This window comes from Hyaena hyaena, unplaced genomic scaffold (assembly GCF_003009895.1).
Source record: "Hyaena hyaena isolate Hyena2069 unplaced genomic scaffold, ASM300989v1 scaffold_232, whole genome shotgun sequence".
Classification (NCBI taxonomy): Eukaryota; Metazoa; Chordata; class Mammalia; order Carnivora; family Hyaenidae; genus Hyaena; species Hyaena hyaena.
In genome coordinates, this window is record NW_024080864.1 from 2055692 (window position 1) to 2061959 (window position 6268).

Consider the following 6268-nt stretch of genomic DNA (forward strand, 5'->3'; position numbering starts at 1 on the left):
AACAAGACAAGGGTCTTAACACTTATTTACATAGTACTTGAATGCTAAACAAAGAAATTAGGCAAGGAAAACAAATATCCAAATCATAAAGAAATAAAACTTACTATTTTCATAGCCATATTATATTTGGAAAACCTAAAATTTTCACAAAACTTTTAGGCCAATAAAACAATTTCAGTTAAGTTTCAGATACAAAATCAATATACAAAAATCAGTCATATTTCTGTACACCAACAACACCAGAAAGAAATTAAGAAAACAATTCCATTTACAATAGTAATGAAAGAACAAAGTTCTTAGGAATTAATTTTACCAAGACAGTAAAAGATTTGTACACTGAAAACTAAAGCTGGTGAAGGAAACTGAAGGGACACAAATAAGTAGATATATAGTCCATGTTCATGGACTGAAAGAATACTGTTGAAATGTCCATACCTAGTGATTAAATGCAGTCCCTATCAAAACTCCAAAGGCATTTTTCACAGAAAAAGAAAAAACTCTGTTCAACTGGTATAGAACCAAAATAATCTGAATAGCCACAGCAATCCTGAAAAAGAAGAACATGACTGGAAGGGTCTCACACCCTGATTTCAAACTATATTACAAAGTTATTGTAATCAAAAGAGTAGAGTGGTTGGCATAAAAACAGACATATAGTTCCCATAAATAAATCCATGCATATACCGTCAATTACTTGAAATCTTAAAACACATACAAGGAAACATATTAAGTCCTTAACATTGATCTTGGCCATGATTTTTAGATTTGATACCAAGAGTAAAGGCAACAAGGCAGAAATAAGTGGGACTGCATCAAACTAAAAAGTTATGCATAGCAAAGAAAATCATCACCAAAATGAAAAAGCAACATATGGAATGGGAGAAAATCTTTGCAAACCACGTATTTAATATCCAAAATATATATAAGGAATATATACACATAACACTCAACAGCAGGAAGAAAAAAAACACCTACAAATAAAAAACAATTTAAAAATGAGACCTAAATAGACATTTTTCCAAAGACAACATACTAATGGCCAACAGGAACATAAAAGGACTTCAACACTGCTAACTAACCATCAGGGAAATACAAATCAAAATCACAATGAGGTAACACCTCGGAACTGTAAGGATGTTTATTAACAAGAAGACAACAAATGTTGTCAAGGATGTAGAGAAGAGGGAACCCTTAATACAATGTAAGGAAATGTAAACTGATATGGCTACTATGGAAAACAGTATGGAAATTCCTGAAAAAATTAAAAATAGAACTATCATTATGGTCCAGAAATCCCATTTCTGGGTATATATTAAAAGGAAACAAAATAATCTCAAAAAGATATCTGTACTCCCATATTCATTAATAACATTATTCACAATAGTCAAGGTATGAAAACAAATGAAGCATCTACCAACAGATGAATAAAATGTAACACACACACACAATGGATTATTATTCAGTCTTTAAAAAGGAAGGAAGTCCATTCATTTGAGACAACCACGCAGACAAACCAGGAGGACATTATGTTAAGTGAAATAAGCCTGGCAGAAAGACACATACCACATTGTAACACTTACACATGGAATCTTTAAAAAAAAAAAAATGTTGAATTCACAGAAACAGAATATAAAATTGGTTGCCAGGAGCTGGGCAGAGGGAAAAGGTTGATAAAGGGTACTAACTTTCATTTATAAGATAAATAGGGTTGGAGGATCTAATGTACAATATGTTGACTATATTTGGTAACACTGTCATGCGTAATTGAAAGGTGTTACAACAGAACATTCTCACCAAAAAAACAAAACAAAACAAAACAAAACACTACAGATGTGAGGTGATGGGTGTTTTCATTAACTGGATGGGGTGGGAGGAATCCTTTCACAACATATACGTAGATCAAATCATGTTGTACCCTTCAAATATCTTACACTTTTGTCAGCTATATTTCAATAAAGCTTAAGGTATGGAACCAGAAAATACACATCCATTCCAAGACCTTCCAAACTGAAGTCTGACTTCCTACTGCTACTTGCAGACTACATGCTTACAAGCAGCGGGAGCGCTCTTGGGCCACCAGGATACCATTTAATTCACGGAAGCATAGTGAACTCTCTCCACAGAAGTCATGCCGTTGCCAGAAGTACCAAATTAAATTCAATAAAGTAATCACCTAAATGATGGGAAAATCCAGTGAAGCTTTCTCAAGTGCAGATATTTTACACCCTTATTCTAGGAATCTCTGCTAATTAGCAATATACCTCAAAGGAGCAGACAACTGGAAGAATATGATGATCACTGTGTAGAGAATAGGCTGTGATAAAATTTAATAAAAGAATCATTGGGTTTGGAGGCAGAGGTCTTGAGTTCATATTCTGACTTGACCACTCTAAAATGTCTGTCTTTCACACACCTACCTCTCTAGTCTTCACGTCCTTCTCTTCAATGGAAAATCTACTTTACCTGGTTGTTGTAATGCTTGAACATGTGTGAATCCACCTTAAACTATTCCTTGACCCTTTGAAGGTACTCAGGCAACACTTGTTGGGCATAAGCTTTGATATCCGACACATGAGGCTCAAATCCCAATTCTAGTATTTATAAACTGTTTAATTTTGCCAGGTCACTTGTCTCAGTTTCTTCAACTAAAAGTGTAATGAAGTTACCTACCTTACGCTTACATTATCTAATACTTTAGATAATGTAATAAGTTCTTAGGCAGACTGTGGCTTCACTAAAAACTGATGGTGGGTAGACTCTCTCAAGTTTGGACCCAAAATTCCTCTATGACTTTTGCCTAAGCATATACTAGAAGCCTTTTCAGTACTATTTGTCTGCAGATTTTGAACATTCTTAATACACTGTTCCTTATGTTAATTTTTATTAATACCTTTTCTTTGAGCATAAATTCAGAGAGAACATGTAAATTGAGAATACTCTTCAGATCTTTAATATCCATTATGGAAATTCAGTTACCATGGCTTCCATGGTAAAAACCTATGAGCTTTTCCATCCAGCTTCTGAGAATCCAAATAAACAAAAACGTTTGTTTCCCAAACAACCCTGCTGTAGACATTTTATATTCAGAAGTCATGGAGGCCATGATAAATTTTCATTTCCACTCTCTCTCAATTAGAACAACTTTTGCAAATGAAGACTGCCTTTGCCACGAGGGCAAAAGTTCCATTGAGAAACTATCTCTTTTGTGATTGACATTAGGTAGTTGTGAGAAGCTGGCACTATCTGTGAATGGAGCGTGAGAATACTATCAGTAAATGCTGGGGTATTTCACACCTTTTCTACACCAGATATTGGTGCTCCTTGTCACCCTATAAACCTAACAAAATTTAAGTGGTCTTTAGAGATACTTTATTTGTTCCAACATACCACAGAATTCACACTGAAGAGATACCATTTTAATGCATTAATTGGGGGAAAGTCATTAAACAAAGCTCTAACCCAATTCTTAATCTGAGAATTCACACTTGAAAGGAATATGGTTGAAGGTTTAACCAATATAAATTGTTATAAAACATCTAAATGTCAACCTTGATTAAAATAGCACACCTCTCCTCAGCCACACCACTGAAACCCTGTATCTGCTTTATTCTTCATGGTATTACCACCACCTGACAGTTCATTTTTTAAAATTTATTCATAGTATGTTTTCTCCTTTAGAAGTTAAGCTCCTTAAGGGCAGGATCTCATGTCATTTTTGCTCACTGGCTAGGCTCCCCATACCCACCCCAGTGCCTATGGCAGAATCTGACACACAGTATGCATTTATTTATCTCATAAATAAATAAATTTATGAAAGGAATAGGGACTATTTTCTGAGCACCAAGAGTCAGTCTCCACAGGATGGGAAATTAGGGCCTCTAATCAATGGCCACAGAGATACCAGGAAAAATGAGCAAATTTTTCTTCCAACACTCACCATTTTCTCTCAATTTCAGAGGCTTAAGAATAGCTAACAGTGGGTAAAAGAAACAGAAATATTAACAAGGAAAAGCTGCTCTATTGTATTCCTGATAAAAGAAATATTAATCAAAGTAACAATGAGGTAGCATTTCCCCCCCCATCAGATTAGCACTCAGGTTTGGTGGAGTGTGGGAACAGCAGTGAGGCACAGACCCTGCCTGGAGAGTACACAGGTTCAACTTTCATGGTGAAAAATTTGTTAAGTGCTTTCAGCCAATAATTCTATGCTTAAGACTTTGTCTTTTTTTTTTTTTTAAATAAGACTTTGTCTTATAGATACACTTTGTCTTATAGATACACGTGCACATGTGTGTGCTGTTGGAAATAGGAATACACTGAAACAACCCAAAATGTCCACTAGGAGGTTTTGAGGTACAGAAATGCACCTTTAAAAAGAATAAGACAGCTTGACAGACGTCCTGCCTCCAGAATGTTGCAGTTGATAACCAACAAACATAGCTGTAAATTCGCAGACTCCACCCAGCCTAATTAGTAAACATTGTTTTTACTCCAATATCAAAGCTTCTATAAATGTAAACAAATACCTCTTTTGTGTAGGATCACAGACATCCCAGAAAATTAACACAAATGGATTATGGATGGTGGACATGAACTTCACACTATCTCTGATCATTTTAAATTTTCTTTGTTATTAATTTCAGATCCATTTCAAGACATATCTCTATGAAGGCATTCTCCTGCCCCAATACCTAGCACATGACAAGGCACCGGTGCCGCCATCTCAAGAAGCAAAACAGGAATTACTTGAACTATCCCACATCTTCTCAGACCTACCTGTGTGTTAATTCAGGAAAAATGGGGTCTAAAGACAATTGGAAATTATCACTGGATGAACCCTTACTGAGTCCATAAGCTTAAGAAAAACGATGACCACACCATCCAGCCAGGTATTTTGAGTCAGAGACCTAAAGATTACACCAGATTTCTCCCTTTCTTTCCCACCTACAACAGTTAATCAGCAAATTCTGTCCACCAGACTTTCAAACTAAATCTCAACTCCACTTCCTTCCTCCATCCACACTGCTGTCACTTGAATTGAGGCCACAACAATCATGTGGGACTCCAAAAGCCTACTAACCATCCTCCTCACTTTCGTTCACCATGCCACTTTCCTTTGTACCCCAAATTTCTTGATTTCTGCCCAAGAACTCACCAGGAGCACAAGACTAATGATTTTAAAAATGACTATGTGCACTGCTTTTTTTTTTAATTTAAGAAAAAAAAAGGAGAAAGTGACAAGCTCTCCCTAAGATCAGGCAAGGTTTCAATGGAAAAGACCCTTAGATTATTTCTTGAAGGACATGCAGCAACTTTCCAGATGGGTAGGTGTGTGGGAGAGAACACTGGAGAAAAGGAATAACATGTACAAAGGCACTGAGGCGTAATCAGCAGACTGTTTAGTAAACTTCAGGCAGTTCAGGATGGGTAGGAAGTGGAGAGGGTATGGGAGTAGTGAGGGAGGTAAAGAGAATCTACCCAGGGAGAGCCTGCTCCTATGAGGCTCCTATGTGGCTGCTCCTATGAGGCATTCTACTACCACCTTCTTGTAGGCCAGCGGTTACTACTGCTTTGGAGTCATGGCTATTTCAAAGTCTAGTGACACTATGAGATAAAAAAAAAAAAAAAAAAAAAAAAAAAAAAAAAAAAAAAAAAAAACAAAATAATGTGTACAGTGTCCACAAATACCCAGAAGGCACAGAAATTGTTTGAACTTCAGGTCTAAAATACTGATAGACAATATGCCCATTTTTAGTTTGTAAAAATATCTGGAAGTATATACAACAAGCAGGAGGGTAATACAATCTAGTTTGTGTTTTAGAATAGCCAACTCTGTTGTGAACAGATTAGAAATGAGACCAATGGTAAAATGAACAACATCATTACAACTGAATAAACAAATAATCCAGTGAAGACATGGGCAGAACACATAAATAGACACCTCTCCAAAGAGGACATCCAGATGACCAACAGACACAGGAAACGATGCTCAGCGTCCCTCCTCATCAGGGAAATACAAATCAAAACCACACTGAGATACCACCTCACGCCAGTCAGAGTGGCTAAAATGAACAGATCAGGACACAACAGATGCTGGTGAGGATGTGGAGAAACGGGCACCCTCCTACACTGTTGGTGGGAATGAAAACGGGTACAGCCCCTCTGGAAAACAGTGTGGAGGTTCCTCAAAAAATTAGCAATAGAACTCCCCTAGGACCCAGCAATAGCACTGCTAGGAATTTACCCAAGGGATACAGGAGTGCTGATG